Genomic DNA, 21,014 nt, shown 5'->3' on the forward strand with positions numbered 1-21,014 from the left:
AGTTCTCTCAAGTGTGTTTTATTCTCTCAGAACTCGTCTGTGTGAAGAGAATAACAAATTTTGTTTGACAACCCCTTCATGTTCGCCTATATCCCTACTATATGGGCTAAGGTATGAATAGTCTATTTTTTCTTTTTTGAAATTTCTAGTAGGCGAGCCAGAAAATTAGTAAAAAATAGTATAGCCGGCCTAAGGTATGAATAGTCTATTTTTTCTTTTTTGAAATTTCTAGTAGGCGAGCAAGAAAATTAGTAAAAAATAGTATAGCCGAAACTATAACACAGCAATAGTCTTCTATGATCAACGTACATGTGAATAATTGATGAAAAAATGAACGGTTTAATATTTGGCGATTATGCCAAAAACAGGAAGTCCCCAGCAAAAAAAGATGTGCCAAAAAAGTAGTAAATGCATGGGTTCAACTGATAATGAACTGGCGTGCACGGCTTCGTATTTGGAAAAATAGTTCGGCATTAAAACGAGTGCTTACCACCAATGAACATTCGATGATTCTAAAGCGCATTTTCATTTGTGCACTACATTTGTTTAAAAATGCATTAATAATGTTATTTCGATTTAATTATAAATATTTAAATTATTTTCTGCGTGATATTTATAAAAATTAAATAAGATAAAACCTAATTAACTGATTTTGAATTGGATTAAAATTCATGCAGAGTAAAAATACCCATTTTGTTTTAAAATCCGTTAAGTAGTCAGTCAACTTGGTTTTTCCTTCTCTTATTTATGTTAAAATAGAGTTATGTAATATTACTAATTTTAAAAAAATTAATGTTATTTTTAATATTTATTGTATGAAATGCACGTTTTCGTTAAAGCCTAAGAGAATACCAAATTATAGTCAAATATTACAATTACTATAGTGGAAATGAGTGAATTGGGTACATTTTTTCATGCCTTCACTTATGACAAATTTGTTAGAATTTAGGCGTGTAATTAAAACGCATTAAATATAATACGTACTAAAGAAATCATGAAAATATCCTTTCTTCTTGAACAACTTCAATTTTTTTTTTTTTGCTGGGTCTAGTAATAATGGTGTGTTCCTTCTGTAAAAATGAAAAATCGTATATCGATGGAGCCAAAGCAGTTAAACTACTTAAGTTTTGCACTGTTAATTTACTGTCTATAAGAGCTGTAAATGAATCATTCATTTTTGAATTAATTCGAGAAAATTTTATGCAAAACAAAAAATTGAATGAAATTTGAGTCTATGGGAAATCGTGGACCGACATTTACCAAAGTGTATGCACTTTGTCTGTAGAACACAACAAAACATTCATGTTAAATTATATAAAATTATCCTCAAAATATACGGAACTAGTTTTAAGAATATGTACTATTAAGTCCGAAAAAAATAGAATTAAAAAAAATTAAATGTGCCAAGCATTTAACGGCATTATTTTAAAATTGTTTCATAACTGGTATTGAAAAATAAGAAATCAAGGAAGACAACTGCGTTTGCAGATTTTGAAAATAATGAAAAACAAGAAAAGTTATAAAGTTTTTTGTTTCTTATGTAAAATTTTGTAAAGAGGACTTGTCACGTGTGCGTACTATGTATATAAAAATAATTGTGTTTGTTTATTTTTAGGACTTACAGCCTGTTTTTCTAAAACAATTTAGTTCTCACACGCACATTTCATTTTATTACGATCATGATACAATAAACAGGTTTATGCAATCGAACAGCTGATAATTTATTGTTGTATGGGCTTTCTGTCAAAGTTTGTTATTGTTATTATTTATTTGAAGTGACGTCACAAAAAATTAATTAGAAATAAAAAATTAGGAAAAAACAAATTATTTTCGCTTTTAGTTAATACATACATATGTATGTAGGTAAATAAATGTGGATTGCATTTCAATAACTAATCCTTCTATCAATTGTCTCCCTATTGTATACATTATAAGGTCCACTCTTATTGGCTTCAAGGATTAATTCAAAGACAATTTTTTTCAATTGAGAACACAACCCCAGACTCCTTACAGCAAGACACTCAAGAACTCCCTAACCTTAAGTACATTGATAATATCCAGAACTCAACCCCAGACGCCTTACATCCACAAATCAATACCATGAGCTAAAGCCAAATTTTCAACACTGAAAACACAACCTTTACCATGTCACCCATGACATTATTTCAGCTGACATTCATTGTCCCCATTACCAGCTCCGCTATCGTTAATGTCCCCAAGGTTAACTTGTGACCATTGAGCAGCGTATTTATCAGCCAAGGCCAAACTTTGGTCACTCAGAACAAAACCTCAGCTGCCAAATTCATTGGTGCTGCAACAGTCGGTGTAGTGGGTTTCAGTGTCGAGAGAATATTCGGCTCCAACATCATCTAAAACAACACCTGCTCTTCTTACATACATACATTTTGGTTTTAGCCCTTTCTTCCCTTCGCTTTCTAAAGCGGAAAGTATGGATATGTATGTATGTATTTTTTTCATAACAATAATCATAAATTATTTTGTTAAAATAAAATATTTTTTCTTCATTTTAAAAATAAACATTAAAAATTGTTTGTTTGTTTTTATTTATTTCAGTTGATTTTAACATTAAGCTCATACTAGTACAATAACAAAATGCATATACCTGATTAGTGTACCCTGATTACGATCAAGTTTAAAATTAGGTTTTTATATTCATTTGAAAGTTTTCATTTAAAAATGTCTAAAATGAAATGAGCTTTTTCTATCGTAACAGAACATTATTGCCTACGTATTTCATTTCTGAAATTTTAAATATTTTTTCATATAGCAATAAGGTGTTTGGTGTTAACCCTAAAAAATAAACAAAAATAAAATAATTTTTCAAAAAAAAAAAAAAAATGAAATTATGAAAAAATGTTTTTTTTAATAACAACATGAAAATTGTATACAATGTGTAAAGAAATTTGAAGGTTTGTATTGCAAATTGCATTCAGGTTCAAGTGTCCACATATTATTTCATATTTTGGTATCATTTTCGTTATTTTTTAGACATTATAAGTTTTATGATGTATTCATGTGCACAATACTTTGTATTAATATCAGATTTCTCGGGGGAGTTTTCCAGTTTTTTCCTACCGAGCGCGTCCCCGGGTGGCGGATAGGGGGTGGTGATGGACCATCTGTTCTCTCCCAGCTTTAATTTCACTTAAGCTGAGGGAGGGCAGATTGTCCACTACCTGGGAATATTATATTCCCCGCGGACCAAAAAACTGGAAAAAACAAATATGGAAAATAAAAATAAAAAGATAAAAGTTACTGTGCAGGGCCTAAATAACCCAGTACCGGCGGCAAGTGTTGATCTACTCGCGAGTCACGTGTCGTCGTGAGAAAAATACTACTACGGAGGTGGGTACCTTGGCCTCCGTGGCGGACAATGCGTCAAGTGTACAGCATGCCGCTGACAAAAATATAGGTGTGAAAGAGAAGGATGTACTCGGAGAGAGCTCTAAGCTACCTCAGCCTTTAAATATAGGTGAGGGTTCCGACTCTGAATCCTCAGATGATAATAATAATACCATTATAGCAAATCCCAAAAAGGATGAAGTAGAGCAAATGGTGAAAGAGGTCAGTGATAGCATAGCTAAACTACCTATTACTAAGAAAAGACTTTCTGGAGCACAGAGGAGGAAGTTGAAAAAGATGCTTCAGGAAATCATAGTTAGTCAATCCCACGACACTCCAAAGGAAAAATCGCACTCTCTCACAAGATCTGAGGCAAAAAGGATCAGGTCTCCCGAGGAGTTGACAACTGAGAATAAACCTAAGAAGAAAAAGAGCTCCCCGTCTTCTAATACACAGTCGAAGCCAAGCCATACTTCACTCAAAGGAGTCTCAAGTGAGAATCCTGCGAGTAAGGGTGACGACGCCAAGCCAGATATTCCGAAGACGAACACGTCGGCGAAATCAACCTCGAAGGTAAGGGAATCTCAAAAGAAGCCCCGAAAAAACGAGGAAGGAGAAGCTAGACGGAGGAAAAGGAAAAGAGCCGCCATCTTACGCCAAAGTTGCCAGAAGTAGGCACCGGGACGATCTCTGCTATGCAGTTGATGCCGGTAATCCGACAGGCAAAATTCCAAAAGACCAACAGAGTAAAATAGAAGACCTGGTCAACAATAAGATAGTGGACCATGCAATCGCTTCAAAGGGCAAACAACCAATAGAAAACGAGAGCTGCGAGTTCAGCATGGGCGTGATGTTGATGAGGTTGGCATCTCACCAATGTGTTAGCACCCTAAAGAACTTGGTGGAAAGTATCCCTCCTCCCTGGGACGGCGCTAGGCTGGGACTGGCAAAGAAGAGCGAGCTTCCGGTGCTTCTAAAGTCCACTGTCTACATAAAAGAATGGGGCAGTAAACTGGCTAATGAACGTATACTGGGAATTCTTGGAGGTCAAAATGCTGAGCTGGCCGTGGAAATATGGGATGTCTTTTACAGGAAAGAAGAACCTGAGGGAACTTTATTTGTAATAGGTATCGACCAGAAATCCATGGCTAGTCTTGCTAAGAATAAAGGAAGGGCTTACTTCGCCTCTAAATCTGTCATATTTAAAATTGGGAAGGTGCCGATTGGAAGGGCTGTTACAACAAGCCTCGAAAAGGACACTAAAAAACCTAAGACCACAGCATCAGTATCCACTACTGATAACGTTGATGAGTCAAATCCTAAAATCGAGGAATTTACCATTAACTCGCCAGAAGAAAGTGTAGTTGCCCTTTCCAAAATTTGGAAGGTGCCGATTGAAAGGGCTGTCAAAACCGGCCCCGACAAGGACACTAAAACACCTAAGACAGTACCCAAAGCATCATTAGCAAGTACTAGCAATGTTGAGGAGTCAAATCCTAAAAGCGAGGAGGAAATCACTCACCCGCCTGTAAATTTACTTTTGGTAAATTTTGGACCGATCCACCTAAAATTCTACAAAGATTTTGCATTCAATAAAACTTGTTACGTCGAATATCAATGCGAATATGAAGGCTTTAATCCAATATGGCTCGATGCTCATAAAATTTTACAAAAAGATTTTAGATCCCATAAAACTAGTTCATGATGAATTTTATCGCTATACTGGTATTTTTAAGACCGTTATGGCCGTTAATGTTCTATGATATTAATGACATTAACTGCCAAAAAATTAGACAGTTAGAATTAAGTTCCTATAAAACTTATTTATGTCGAATTTCATTTCTTTCTATCATTTTGAAGAAGATGTTTATGTCGAATTTCGTTGCTATTCTTTAATGTCCAAGCTAGTTATCAAGAGCTTTGCTCCCTATAAAGCTGCAGGGCCGGATGGAATTTTCCCGGCACTTTTGCAGATGGAGGCGGGACTGGTTTCCGTACATCTGTCACAGATATTCACTGCATGCTTAAAATTGGCATATACCCCAGATAAATGGCAGGCTGCAAGGGTAATATTTATACCCAAACCAGGGAAACCTAGCTATGCGACACCTAAGTCCTATCGACCGATAAGTCTTACGTCCTTCCTACTTAAAACCTTGGAACGGATAGTCGATAGCATGGTTAAAAGCAGCATACCATACAAAGACCTTAAATATAAGCAGCATGCTTATGTAAAGGGACGATCGGTGGAAACCGCTTTAAATGAAGTTGTCCACTACATAGGTGAATCTTTCGATAGCAAACTGTATACACTGGCGGTATGCATTGACATCGAAGGCGCTTTCAATAACGTGCACACTGATACCCTTATCCAATCCCTAGACCAGTTTTATGTTGACCGGGTGCTCCGTAACTGGATCAACTACATGCTAAGGAACAGATGGATAAGCTGCGATATATACGATATAACTATCAGGAAAAAGGTATTTGGCGGTATACCACAGGGTGGCATTTTGTCACCTTTACTCTGGGTTACCACGATTAATAGCCTCCTAAGGACCCTAACTGAGAAAGGACTTAGACCTGTCTGTTATGCAGACGATGTCGTAATACTTTTAAAGGGAAAGGATCCAAATTACTTGTGTAGAAGAGCTGAGGAGGCTGAATACGGCCTTGAGCTGGGCTCAACCGAGAGGCCTCAATGTTAACCCGGCGAAGACGGAAATCTGTCTTTTCACAAGAAAGACAAAAATTTCTACGTATACTGAACCTTGCTTCCTGGGCAAGAAGATACCGGTGACAGACAAAGTTAAGTACTTAGGTGTAATACTTGACCGGAAATTAAAATGGAGACACCACATAGAGGATGGGATCAACAAGGCACATCGGTGCTGGGCGATATGTAGGAGAACCATAGGCATGAAATGGGGTCTTAGTCCTACTATAACAAATTGGCTTTATAAAAGTGTAATTAGACCAATTCTAGCTTATGCTTCAATAATCTGGTGGACTGCTTTGGACAAAAAGTGTAATATCAAACTACTACAGGGAGTTCAGCGTACATGCTGCTTGGGTATAAGTGGTGCCATGTGTACTACTTCAACCAAGGCTCTAGAAACGTTGCTAGATATTCCACCCATTGAAACATATATAAGATATGAGGCGGCGCTTACAGCCGAACGGCTCTTTACTTTAGGCGGACTGGCCAAAAACGGTTATAGGACACGTCATCAATGTATACTGGACACATTGGAAGGTTATACACATTCATCGGACGTGCCTGATCGCATACCAGACACTGAATATGTCGGAAACTTTGAAACGCTAATCCCAGATAGAATGTCTTGGTCAAACGGAACATTAGAGCAAATACCAGTAGGAATCCGTTGCTACACGGATGGCTCTAAATTAGGGGACAAAGTGGGCCTGGGGTTCTATATTGAAGACCCAGAAACAGAAATATACCACCGTTTACGTAATCATAACACAAGCTTCCAGGCAGAAGTACGAGCAATAACGGAATGTGTAAATTGGATTAGAATAAATATGGCGCCCACAGGGCTTAATATATTTACCGACAGCCAGAAGGCAATCTGTGCGATATCAGGTGATAGAGTTAAATCTAAGACCGTATTGGATTGTAAGAAAGCTTTAACTGAATACTCTCCCAGAGGTAAGGTTCACATCATATGGGTACCAGGCCACTCGGGAGTAGTCGGCAACGAAAGGGCGAATGTAATAGCTTTAAAGGGAAGGGAGCTCGATGTAGTTAACCTGACAAACGCAAAACCATTCGACGCAACAAAAGCTGAATTAAAAATATGGATGAGAGAATCCCATAAGGCCTCTTGGAATAATGAAACGGTGGGTAGAACCACAAAGATTCTGATGAGAGCAAGACGAGAAATCTTCTCAAAATGAGCAAGTCTGAGGTTAGTATGATGGTACGTATTCTGAGTGGACACACAGGATTACGAGCACATCTATACAAAATTGGACGTGCGGATTCAGACGAATGTAGAGCATGTGGAGAGGACAGTGAAAGTCTGGAGCACTTTCTTTGCCATTGTCAGGCATTCGTCGAAATTAGATCCAAGTATCTTGGAAGTGATGTTATTCCGGAAATAACATTCTTAACCAACACCGATTGGAAGATTCTTAGGAATTACGTCCAGGAAACTGAGTTTCTGAACATGGAAAAATAATACATTCAGTGAACAATTTTTTTTTCTTGAATTGGAGCGCACAACAGGCCCGATAGTGGCCTAGGTGTATTTCTTCGGATTTGATGTAGTATACATCCTCCTATCAACCTAACCTAACCTAATATCAGATTTTCTTTGTCTTTAATACAAAATCAAATTTATTGTCAAAATAAATTGAACAATTTTCATTCGTGTATTATGAACAATATTTTTTGGTTAATTTTCAATTTGAAATGGCCAATGAAGGAAATTATGTTGGAAAATAAAAGAGAATTAAATCACAATTTAAAAGCCAAAACAAAACAAAGTAGAAATTTGTAACCGATTATGGCCAATATGCTACGTTTAATATGGAAAATAAAATAAATTAAAATTATATTGCATAAAAAATACAAATAAATTGTGTATTTTATATAAAAACATGATTTTGAAAAAATTTTTAAACCTCAATATGATAATAACTTAGTTCCTTAATTTTTCTTTTTATATTCATTTTGTATTGAAAGAATCATTGTAAAGTAGAAATTTGCCACCGCTTATGGCCTATATGCTAGGTTATTAAATATTGTTAAATAAAATAAATTAAAAAAAATATGTCATTTTAAACTACAAAATGTTTTAGATTTTCAGATTACAATACATTCTTAAATAATACTCTGTATTAATACAAAATCAAATGTAAAGTACTTTTAGGTGAAAGATTAGCGATTAAATTAAAATCAAACCTTATGCCGTAAATGGAATGATCCCCTATAAACATTACCTTGATATTTGAAATAGAGCTTAATTCAATTATGGACTCATCCCTTTCGGATTAACAAACTATAAATTTTTAAATACAAAATATGTTTGTCCACCTTTTAAACCATGAACATGTATGGGAGGTAGGGTCAATTATGAAATTCGGTAAAATTCGCATTTTTAATCCAGTAATGTGCTTTAAAGTCATTTTCTGAAGTAGGGTTAATTTTGGACCGATTCTCATAAAATTCGGTAGAGAGATTTATGCTCCGATCCTTATATCGAATTTCAGCGCTAGACTCGTATTTTTAAGCAAGTCAATTTTTGCAGGGTACCATATATGAGAGGTAGGGTCAATTATGGACCGATGCTAATAAAATTTAGTAGAGAGTAGTAAGCTCATATAAAACTTATTTATGTCGCATTTTTAAAACAGTTATGACTGTCAAAGCTGTTTTTCGGAGCGCCACTTCTATGGGGGCTATGCGAAAACGTGGACTGATATTGCGCATTTTCAATACCAAACAAACCTTACCTATAAGAAATATATGTGGAAAATTTCAATTCTCTAGCTCTTTCCGTTCGGACTCTATTGTGCTTTCAACAGACAGACGGACGGACGGACAGATCATCTTAGAATTTAATAAGGCCCCGGAATATATATACTTTTGTGGGCCTATGATCAATATTTCGATGTGTTACAAACGGAATGACAAAATCAATATACCCCCATCTTTTATGATGGTGGGTATAAAAATAAAACAGTTTAATTTTAAATTTAGCAGATTTTTGTAAACATGTTCACATTAGTGTAAACCCATTTTATTCATTTAAATTTTGAAAACTGTAGTAACTTTAAATTTTTTAAGAATTTCATAAAAAATACATAACTTGTGTTTTATTTTTGCACAAGATTCATCAAAACAAGCATATTGAGAAATTATATAAAAAGTATATTTAAAAAAGTTTAACAAACAAACGTTTTGTGTTGTTCTGAGTTCAGTCCCTGTCTGTGTCCATTTTGTTTTTTCATAAATAATTCTATAAATAACTCTACTAACAAAACAAATTAATACCAGTCAATTAATAATGGAATACATCATATTGATCTGTAAACATTTGAAATAAATTTATTGACTATATGAGTTCCTAATAACTTACTTATGTTCGTACAGATCATAGATATGCATACACTTTTTAAATAGTAAAAGAGTTTGTCTTTCTATTGCCATTTCAAAGAATACACTCACGATTTTTGGGGTATCAACAAATTTTCACAATTTGTCGAAGTATCAACTGCCGATATAAGATTTAGAGTTATTTATTTCATCTGCGATGGTAGTCATCTTGTCGTGATGCAGATGCTTAAGTGCAATGATTTGTAGAGCCAAACTGGAGGGAATGGCCAGCATAAGTTGGCTATTCCTGGCAGGGTCACCCATTCCAGTCGGGTCTACATTGAGCGCGAAACTAAGAACTACCCTCCCCCAATCTGATAGCGTCTGTTTCCCTGTGGGACGGCTATCAGATGCTTTCCCAGACTATTCTCCCCTCACTGAGAGGGGTGGTCTGGGTTAGCTTGTCCGGCTGGTTCTATTGGAACCATACACTTAAATGTGTGTCCGTCTGAATCCACCAGCGTCTGTTCCCATATTGGGCGGCTGGTGGTCTGTGTCTGATTTCCCCTGTGGGGACGGCAGTTTAACCCTACCTGGCAGTAGGTTAAAAATGCAACTGTCTCTTTAGACAACCAAATGGAAAAGTGAGAAGGAAGCATGCCCCGCGTACCCGGTCAGGGGCTTTATAATCTCCGGGAACCCTACTCCCACGGCGTCGGTAATGGGCTGTGAAGAGTCGAATGCGACCGTTACCCAGGCTAGTCAGGCGGCAATACCGGGTCAGGCTAGCTTGCGAGCTACCGGCAAAGCAGGAAGTCAGTTTGGCACACCCAGGCTGGCGGAATGTAAAAAACAAGCAGCTATCAGTAGTTGTTCTTTAAGTGGCGAGGTTCCCCTGGATTTCTCTGCAGGCTCCTCCAAAGCTGCTTCAGCCCAAACCGTTAATCCGGTTGAAAACCCTGTTTCGGGTCCTGTTGGAAAGGGGTCGGCTAAGTCGTCCCTTCCTGCAGGATCCCAGGATCACGTGATCGTGGTCCTTAACAAGGAATCTTTGGAGCCACTGAGAGAGACAAAAGGGAAGGTCTACTATGGATTTGGTACGATCTTCCTTCGAGTCTATCGCAGTGACTCCAAAGGCGACCCCTCTCCGAAGGTGGAAGCAGAGGATGTAGATGCCGTGCAGTCGGTAGAAGGCACGGAAGGCAACCAAGCCATCGATCCTTCTGACAAAGAGGATGCTCGATCGGTCTCTGACATGATGAGCTCCCTCTTTACTCAGAAGGATGAGGTGGTTGACGATGACGAACCCCTGGAATTATCTCAGGAAGTCGTCAACGTCACAGTTGTAGAAAAGGATGGTGAGATTGACGCAAATCAATCTTCACCACTCTAAAGCAGCTTCCGCTGCACTGCTCCTCCGAGTGGCACAAAGTGGGGAGGAGCTAGTAATGGTCCAAGAACCATGGATCCATCAGGATCGGGTTTGCGGACTACACCTTAAGGGCTATAAACTCTTATATGTTAAGAACTCAGGTAAAGTACGATCCTGTATACTGGCTAAAAGCTCCTTGCATATCTTCATTCTCTCTGATTTCAGTGATGAAGATACTGTTGCAGTGGCACTAGAGCATGACGGTGTAACGACATGGCTTATTTCAAGCTACATGGCCCACGACCACGGAGACAGCCCACCCAATAATTGCGTCCGTAGTTTGGTAGATAAGGCGAATCAGCACAACATCCCCATCATCATATGTGCTGACGCCAACTCGCACCACAACATCTGGGGTAGTAGTGACACCAACACTAGAGGTGAGCAACTTTTCAATTTCATTCTCAGTAGAAATTTAGAAGTAGTAAATAGGGGTTCAGAACCCACCTTTATTGTATCTAACAGAAGAGAGGTACTAGATATAACGCTTGTGAGTGCTGAGCATCGCAGGTATATAACAAACTGGACTGTTTCTAATGACTGTTCTCTATCGGACCATCGGTATATTGATTTTACAGTTGGTATTATAAAAGTGAATACTACTAGTATTCTTAACAGAAGGAAAACGAATTGGGAGGTTCAAAATAGTATGCTTTCCATTTCTCTTATGTCTCCCACTACTATTGAGAGTACGGAGGATATTGATGCGGCCGTTGCAGAACTAACAGAAGCTTTCCGCTCGGCTACTAATATTGCCTGTAAACCTTCCGCCAAGAGAGGAAAATCAAAGCCTCCGTGGTGGAATCTCGACATTGCGCGCGCTAGAAAAGAGTGTAGTAAGCTGTTCAATGAGGCCAAGAGATCAAATAACTGGTCTCCCTATAAGTCCTCTGTGAACCACTTTAAGAATATGATTAGGAACGCGAAGAGGAAGGCATGGAGGGACTTCTGCTCTAATGTTGAAGGATCCTCTGAAACCAATCGACTTCGTAAGATTCTGTCAACTACACAGGCTGTACCGAGTTACATTCAAAAACCCTGTGGTAGTTGGACTACGTCTAGCAGGGAATATTTTGAAGTCCTGTTGGATACTCACTTTCCGGGATGTCAGCCCATTGTAGATAATGGAATAATGACTACCCTGGATCACAACACGACAAATCCCAGCTCTGTTATCATCAATAGAGAGAGAATTTGTTGGGCACTTAACAGTTTTGATCCATACAAATCACCGGGTCCCGACGGTATTATTCCAGCAGACCTTCAGAAAAATGAAGATCTTGTGATACCATGGCTGCATTTAATTTACAAGGCATGCCTAACCACGTTGTATATTCCTAGTACGTGGATGAGGGAAGCTATTGAGCAATAGGGTCATTAGTGCCACAATGGGGGGAGTCTGCGTCTCGCGACTTGCCAATGGTGGCACTCCTCAGGGGGGAGTTTTGTCTCCCTTACTGTGGAACGTGGCTATGAATACTCTACTGTCCGAAATGGATAGCAGAAGAATTACGACTGTCGCTTATGCCGACGATGTAGCAGTGTTGATATCTGGTAAATTCCCCGATACAATATCTCGTTGTATGGAAACTGCTCTTAACTTATTGAGTAAATGGAGTGTTTCTTGTGGACTCAGTGTTAACCCACTGAAAACTGAACTAGTCCTTTTTACTAGGAGGTATAAAATTGAAAACTTTATACCGCCAAAGCTGAATGGAATTAGATTAAAAATCTCGGATCACGCAAAGTATCTTGGCGTAATCTTAGATTGTAAGCTATCCTGGAATCTGAATATTCAGAACCGGGTTAACAAGGCCAATGTGGCTATCTATACATGCAAGAAGGCAGTTGGTACAAACTGGGGCTTTAACCCGGAAGGTATTAACTGGATCTTCAAGGCAGTAGTCAAGCCCATACTATTTTATGGGGTTATAGTATGGTGGCATGCCATGGAGCATGCTACAAACTGTGCAACCATCGAGCGCACTATGAGAAACATTGCAATCCTTATTACGGGAGCAATGAAGACAACGCCAACCAAGGCACTGTTAACCATGCTGAATTGGTTACCAGCTGACTTAATGGCCTTTCAACTCGCCCTTAACTCTGCGATCAGATTAAATGCCTGCGGCTCATGGTCTGAGTACAGAGACTACGGGCATTCTAGAATTATAAAACATTTCGAATTATTACATTTGAATGTTGACTATTGCATTACGAAGCCCAACTTCGATAATCGCTTCTGCTTCAGGATTCCACATAGGAACTTCGAACTAGAACCTCACCCACCTCCAGGTGTAACGAGAGTCTACACTGATGGCTCCAAGAGGAGTGGTAAAGTGGGTGGTATTAGATCATCCTTTCGACTGCCCAATTACTGTAGTGTTCTTCAGGCAGAAATATCTGCTATTAAAAGAGAAGCGAATTGGCTAAGGTATTATCACATATCGGGAGATATATGTATATATACTGACAGTAAAGCTGCTATCAAGAATATAGCGGGTGTCTTCACGACATCTAAGTTAATCAGAGAATGCCGGGTATCTCTAAATGAGATAGCGAGAAATTCTAGGATAACGCTAATATGGGTCCCTGGCCATGATAAATGTCAGGGTAACTGTATAGCTAACGAACTAGCCAGGAAAGGCACAATGTTGGCTGAGGAGGAAATAGACGCCTTTACTGGTATTTCCCTTACAAACTGTAAGGCACTTGTTCTTAACGAACTATATGGGAAAGCCCAAATCAGGTGGTTCAATGAAACCACCTGTCAAGTCTCGAGGTCTATTTGGCCCCTATATGATGCCAGCTGATCAAGACTACTACTAGCTTCTGAAGGGAGCAGATACGGACTCTTGTATCAGTAATCACAGGACACTGTGCCATTGGCACTCACGCCAGGAGACTAGGTCTTGGATATAATGACTACTGCAGAAGTTGTCATAATGAGGAAGAAGATGAAACGATATCACATCTTCTTTGCTTTTGCCCCACGTTTACCGAGAGTAGGGAGAATCACTTTGGAGCTCCCTTTCTGGCTGGTATGGAGGAGCTTTCAGGGATAGGCTTGAAGAATATCCTATGCTACATAAATGAAACCGGTTGGTTTAGATCTGGAAGCAGAGAGTGAAATTATAACAAACTCCTGTGACCACTAGGGTAACACAACGGGACCAACCTTAAATGGACCCAAGTGAGCTGCTCATGAAGCAGCTGCCCTCGATACCTAACCTATTTGAAAAACAATTTTTGATGATTTTATTCCATAATAAATGGAGTTTATTTGTGTTTGTAAAAATTGACAGGTTTGGTTTAGAGCGGGTTTTTGAGCTGGCAATCAGATTAGTTAATCACCAGACCATACAAAACGTCAACGTTCCCACGACAATCGGTTCTTCGCACCGGAACGACTCGGAGTTCAACGAACAACGACCAAGGATTGTCAACTCAGCCACACCGACTTTACACGTGTCGCTGCTACAATAACAACAACAAAACGTTAACGTTTCTGTTGTTTTGTATGGTAACTCTGCAAAGTTTAATCTTGTACTCAAAAACATCAAAGGGAAAAATAGGCATGTTTTCCGATAAAGATCTAATATGATAGCGTTAGTTGCTACCGATGTACATAAGATCAATCGGTCTGCCAAATATTTAAATAGGCTTTTTTCGTGAAACACTGTGCAACAAGAAAATCTTGCCCGAATGAGGCCAACAAGAAATGAAAGTAGAACATTAGTACACCAAAATCCCCAAGGGTTTAAAAAACCCTTCATGATTTAACTCTGATTCTTTATATGTTGTTGTTGATATTATAAACTAATTTTACAAAGGAATTATGAAAACGGGAGAAATCATTCTTAAGATAACTTTGACTCAAGGACATTTTTTGATATTATTATCCTTACTAGATATTACCATAATATTTCAAATAAGAATTTGTCAATCTACGACACATAAGTGTTAATTACAGTCTAAAATGATTAAAATCGGATAAATATGTTAGATATATATAATATCAAATTTAATCCTTTGAGAAAAACTCTTAGAGCGGGTTTTTGAGTTGGCAATCAAATGCCAATTAATAATCAGATTAGTTAATCTAATCATAAATTTAATCTGATGTTAATCCCCTTTGATGTTTTTGAGTACAAGATTAAACTTCGCAGTGTTGCCATACAAAACAACAGAAAATGTCACTGTTTGTTATCAAAACAATGCATGTTTTATAAAAACGAAGAAGACAATTGTAAATTTAATATGAAAATGAAAACTTAAATTTAAAACTAAAAAGATATATTTGGGTTGTGCATAATTTATACTAATCAATAAATAAAACATTTTAATGTTTATATTCATAAAAATTGTATTAATTTTTTTTGCATCAGCTGTTTACACTTTTGCATTTCATGCTTAAGTTTAAACCACCTCCATTGGGCGCTTAAACTTGCAAACAAAATTAACTAATTGAGTACTCAAAGACAACTTTTAGAAACGCCTAACGCGTCGGTTGTGAATTTTGCGGAATTTTCTGGTCGATTAAAGGGAAAAAGGAATTTAACTTTATAATATTTTCTTATACCTTTCGGTTGACTTTAGTCTTGACTTTCTTTTGATTTACTCCACGTGGGTGTATCTGCAATTGTTCGCATATCTCGGAGGACTACATTAGTGTTTGTGTGATGGAGGAAAGTCCAGACGGGTCCATGGCCCGTCTGGGTCAGGGCGGAATAGAACCGCCCCCTAAATTTTCTCGCTTATCGGATGGAAATGGAACAAATTTAAATTACCTTTGACGGCTCGTAATAATGATTTTGAAAGGTGAAAACATGGCTGCTGGGATGACATCAGACCATGAGAATTCAACATCAACAACAGAAGATCGGAGTGACCCAACAACCTATTTGTCTATGGAAATGCCGGTTATGTACGAAGATGACCACAAATGGCCCTTTATGGTGCATGTTGATACGATCAAATCGGAACCGAGAACACATATAAATCAATTCAGACTAACGAAAAAGCTCATTGAACTCAACGTGGGTGAAATTGATTACATCATTAAGATTGGATACTGCCGATGCAAGATAGTTTTCAAGACAAGACGAGCCGCTAACGATTTTGTGATGGAGAAACGTTTGGAGAATTCCGGTTATGTTGCTCAAATTTTGTTTCTTCTGACGAAAACTGGTATTATCTTTAATATACCTGGGAAATATCGATGTATGAACTTTTTGGCCTGCTTAACTCTCCATTGTTAAGTTGATTAGGATGACGAAGAAAAATGGTAATGAAAGGGAACCCACCATGAAAGTGAAGGTTGTTTTTAAGGGTCTACAAATTCCCAGGGAAATGGATTTTGCATATACTAAACTGGTTACCAAACCTTTTATCCCCTTCGGGCAATGTTACAATTGCTACAGGTTTAACCACATAGCAGACAATTGCAAGCAAAAAGACAAAACATGTAATAACTGTTTTAGGAGACATAATGTTGGTGATAACTGCGACCCGAGTAACATGCAATGTTCCAATTGTGGAGAAAACCATGCACCTACTAATAGAAACTGCCCTGCCAGAGAAAATGCCCTTTGAAGAGAATAATGGTCTTGGAGAACTTAAGCATTAAGGAGACAAGAATTAAATACACTGGATTAGTAGGAGGTAATCGATTCGAATTACTAGGTGAGGAGGGCATGGAGAATGTATTCCCACGTATTAACAACAAAAAGGACAGAATTGTTAACAACATGACAGAGGCAGCCAAATTCCTGCACAAGTCGAATTCATTTGCGAAGGTACTTAAGAATTATGGAAATAGACAGAGAGAACAGGAAAATGCCAGGCAGAATATGGAAACCTGGCGCGAAAGGACACGAGAACAAGAACTTGAATATAATAATGGAAATTATATTACTAATCCCTACTCGGTATCCGAGATTGAGAGAATGGCAACACAACTGAGAGCCTCGAATTCCTTCTTTAGTAGATGGGGGGATGAATCCCTTAAGAAAACCGACACAGAATTTATCGGAGAGATAGCAAGAGCGATAGACAGAGTATTACTGAATAAAGACAGAAATGATTTAATTGCACCCACCAGGGGTGCGAAACCGAAATTGTAAATTCTAAGCAGTCAAAATGTTATTCCTACAATATAACATTCAAAGTTTAGCCAAAAGGGGGAACAAGAAGTTTTTGGGGATTTTTTTGGAAAACAGGAAAATCGACTGTGCGATTCTTTCTGAGTTTTGGTTAAAGGACAACAGTTTGACAAGTTTATTGAATTTTAACTTTATCGGCAAGTATAGAAAAGATGGATACGGAGGAGTAGGTATATATCTAAATCTCGACAAACTGTGACTGCATTTCGATCTCTACATTGAACCTTGTGAAAAATTTTAACATCGTGGCCGTGTACCTTCCTCCAGACATGGATATGAATACCTTTGAGGATAGTCTGGAAAGAATTATGAACTCTTTATGGATAACAACTTGCCGACTTTTATCTGTGGAGATATGAACGCGAAATCACCATTGTGGATAAATCCACAATTGAATGACAAGGGTATATGTATCGAGAATCTGGCTATAGATTTTGGTTATAACATTCTGAACGACGGCGCGAAAACTTACATGGGTCCAGTTTCTGAATCAGGGATTGACATCTCTCTGGTCTAGAACAACTACCACAACATCACTTGGAGGACACTCGACATCAAGATAACAGTGAGCAACCACAAACCCATTATCATTGAATGGGAATGGAACAACAAGGTATACAGCTCCAAACGGAAGTTAATTCAGAGCAAACTGAAACACAATATCGACTCTATGGTAATAGGGGATGATATTGAGGAGATACAGAATGATTTTCATACTGCCATAAATAAGAGCACTATTTATGTGAAACCGGGTCGTAGCTTTAAGGCCAAAAACTGGTGGGATGAGGAATCCACGAAACTTTTTAGACTACGGAATGCAGCGAGGCTTAAATATTACAAATTCAAAACTTTTGCAAATCTCTCAGCAGCAGTGGAAGCCGACAAAGTACTACATGATCATATTAAACTGAGGAAGAAACAGAATTTTATTAGATTACAGGAAGAGCTATCCAACCCGATATCTATTAATGACACCTGGAAACAGATTAACAATCTTAGGAAATATAAACAGCACAAGAAAGTGAACAACTCATGGGTAGAAGAGGATAACGAAAAATTTCTAAATTTTATTGCGGTGGACAACAGATCAAATCCCGTTGCAGATTTTCCCACAACTTCATAGAATACAACAGATGATTATTTGATCATGAATACTGGTACGTATCAGGACTTGGTCTCTTTTAGCACAACCGATAATCCCACACCATCGGACTCGGATAATTTTAAATACGAGGATTTCCTGGCATTTCTTTACGGCAGAAATCCGGATTCAGCCAGTGGCTTGGATGGCATCACATACCGGATGATTATTGGTTTATCGTCAGAGAACAAACGTAAACTTTTCGATGTTTTGAACAGGGTATGGAACTCTGGTAATATCTCCCTTTCTTGGAAGAAAATCAGAGTGAAACCGGTACCAAAGAAAAAGGAAACCATGGACATATCTAATTTTAGACCAATTTGTCTACTTCCGGTTTTTTTGAAATGCGTAGGACTAATTAAGATCGAGATGGAGAAACACATTGACCGGGAAAGATTGATACCAGATCGCTCCTATGTTTTCCGTAAAAATTTCAGTACTACGATGTGCATTAATGAATTGATTAATGTCGTACAATACCACAGAGGTGAGAAACACAAACTGGTTGCAGCATGCTTGGATATTAGTAAGGCTTATGATTTTGTGAACAATAATACACTCGAGAGTAAGCTCCGAAATATGGGTTTCAATGGAAAGCTGATTGCCTGGATCGTATCATATCTGAATGATAGAACTCTAATTCTTGGTAATGCGGAAAGGAAAATTGCTGAAGGTTTGGCTCAGGGTAGTGGTCTCAGCCCACTTCTATTCAACCTCTATACGGCAGATTTACACAAACTTGAGGATGAAAATTGCTACATTTTTCAGTTCGCCGATGACTTTTTCCTACTGGTTTTTGATAACACATGGGATGAAGATTACTGACTTTATAGCACAATGCCGCGCGCTGAACTTGAAAATCAACCTTGAGAAAACTAACGTGACCACTTTTGGAAAACGCGGCTCACAGGTGAATATCATCGTAGAAGGCACACAAATACAAGTCAGGCAGATATGCTACTTAGGGAGAGTAATATCTTCCAACAACTCCATAATGCCCCATATCGATAAGATAGTGGAGAAGGTTAACAGAACGAGTTTCTTCCTGAACGCTATAAGTGGTTGCCCCTATGGAATAGATCCCAAAAGGGCCCTCATATTCTACAAGGCTTTCATACGCTCTAAAATTGAATACGCTGCTTCATCATTTGCCAACATAAATAAGACCGCATTGGCCAAACTCCAGAGCACAAACAACTCTCATTTGAGAAGAGCCCTAGGACTGATTAGATAAACTCCCGTTCATGTTATATACCATCTGGCCGGTGAACTGCCTACCAAATATAGACTACAATTGGCAACGGTAAAGGAATTTGTGACGGTTATCCAATTGGATCTTATAATAGCAGAATTGCTCTCCTTGGAGAAGGCTTTCGACACCAGTTACCATAAAACGTATTGTAAATACTAGAGCCCTGCATGAGTGACTTAAATAATAAATTAAAACATTTGATTTTTTTCAAACACTGTGTTTGACTCACTCATTGTTTTATGAATGAAATGAATAGTATATTTGAAAATAAGGAATGTTAGTCAATACTCAATTCAAACGAAACAAGTAATGAGAGTGTTTGTGTGATTCAATTCAAGTAGTATACAGTGAGTGAATCGAGTGAAAGCAAAACAATTTTTAAGTTCGACAAATTAACAGATTTTTTGAATATTACTTCGAATTTTCGAACTTAATTTCGAATAGTCGAAGATAATATAGTAGCGTCATCAACTGTACTTAACACTGTCAAATTTCAGCCAATTTGGTCCACGGAAACTGGTTTTATCAGCTTTAAATTTTTTTCGAACATGAGTTCGAATTTTCGAAAATTTTTTTTTTAGTTTTTTGGACTCAAAGAATAATTTAAAAGCATAAAAAATTTTTCGAACATAACTTCGAATTTTCGAACTTAATTTCGAATATTCGAACATAATATTATCTTGTCATCAATTGTACTCAAGACTACCAAATTTCAGCGAATTCGGGCCACAGGAACTAGTTTTAACAGCATTCAAAATTTTCACCATTTATTCAAGAAAAAGTTTGAATCGATTCATTCGATTCAAACAATCTATTTTGTATTGTTTTAACATAAACAAATTGTTTACTCGCTCGATTTGAATGTAGTTGCACATTCACTTGATAGTACTCACAACGTTTGAGTATAACAAAACTTTGTAAATACTATTCTAAACAAACAATGAGTTGAGTGCAAAGCAATGAGTCACTCATTGTGTGTAGCAAATAGAGTTACTCATGCAGGGCTCTAGTAAATACAAAGATGTTCTTTCCAACCTGGAACCCTTAGAATCATCAAAACTGAAATTAGTAGGAGATTTCTATAACGCTGGCAAACGGGAGATGAGTACTGAAATGGTCGGACAGATTTTTAAGGAGAAATTCCACAATCTAAAAAGTAAGGGAATGGATATCATATTCACTGATGGCTCTGTTAAGGGAGACCATTCTGGGGGCGCTTTCTATCACCCAAGATCGGGGACTACAAGACTATTTAGGATAACTCGGAATTTATCCTCCATGTCGATGGAACTCCTCATGATTGAGAAGGCTGTGGAATTTGCGAATACTCAGAGGATAGATAAATTGGTGATTTTACCGGACAGCAAAAGCGGCATTTTGGCCTTTAATAGCGTCAAGAAAAACCAAATCTGTGAAAGGATTAGAAAGGCGATTATAGATGCAAAATCCCTGACGAACATTGAGATACACTACATCCCTTCTCATCTGGGAGTACCCGGCAATGAACTTGTAGATGAGGCGGCGAAAAAGGCAGTCAGTGAGGGACAAATTTTACAGGTGAAATGGACTCGGGAAGAAGCGATTAGAGAAATTGAAAG

At 37.9% G+C, this 21,014-nt stretch overlaps 1 protein-coding gene across 1 annotated transcript in view; it reads right to left on the reverse strand.

Annotated features, from left to right (window-relative positions):
- The window catches only part of LOC119599707 (dmX-like protein 2), a 107,238-nt gene that overhangs the window by 46,183 nt on the left and 40,041 nt on the right, over positions 1-21,014 (reverse strand). The gene's annotated exons all lie outside the window — the stretch shown is intronic.

The sequence above is a fragment of the Lucilia sericata genome, unplaced genomic scaffold, assembly GCF_015586225.1.
Source record: "Lucilia sericata isolate MDLA Ls3-8-SP2 unplaced genomic scaffold, ASM1558622v1 Contig000085F_arrow, whole genome shotgun sequence".
Taxonomy (NCBI): Eukaryota; Metazoa; Arthropoda; class Insecta; order Diptera; family Calliphoridae; genus Lucilia; species Lucilia sericata.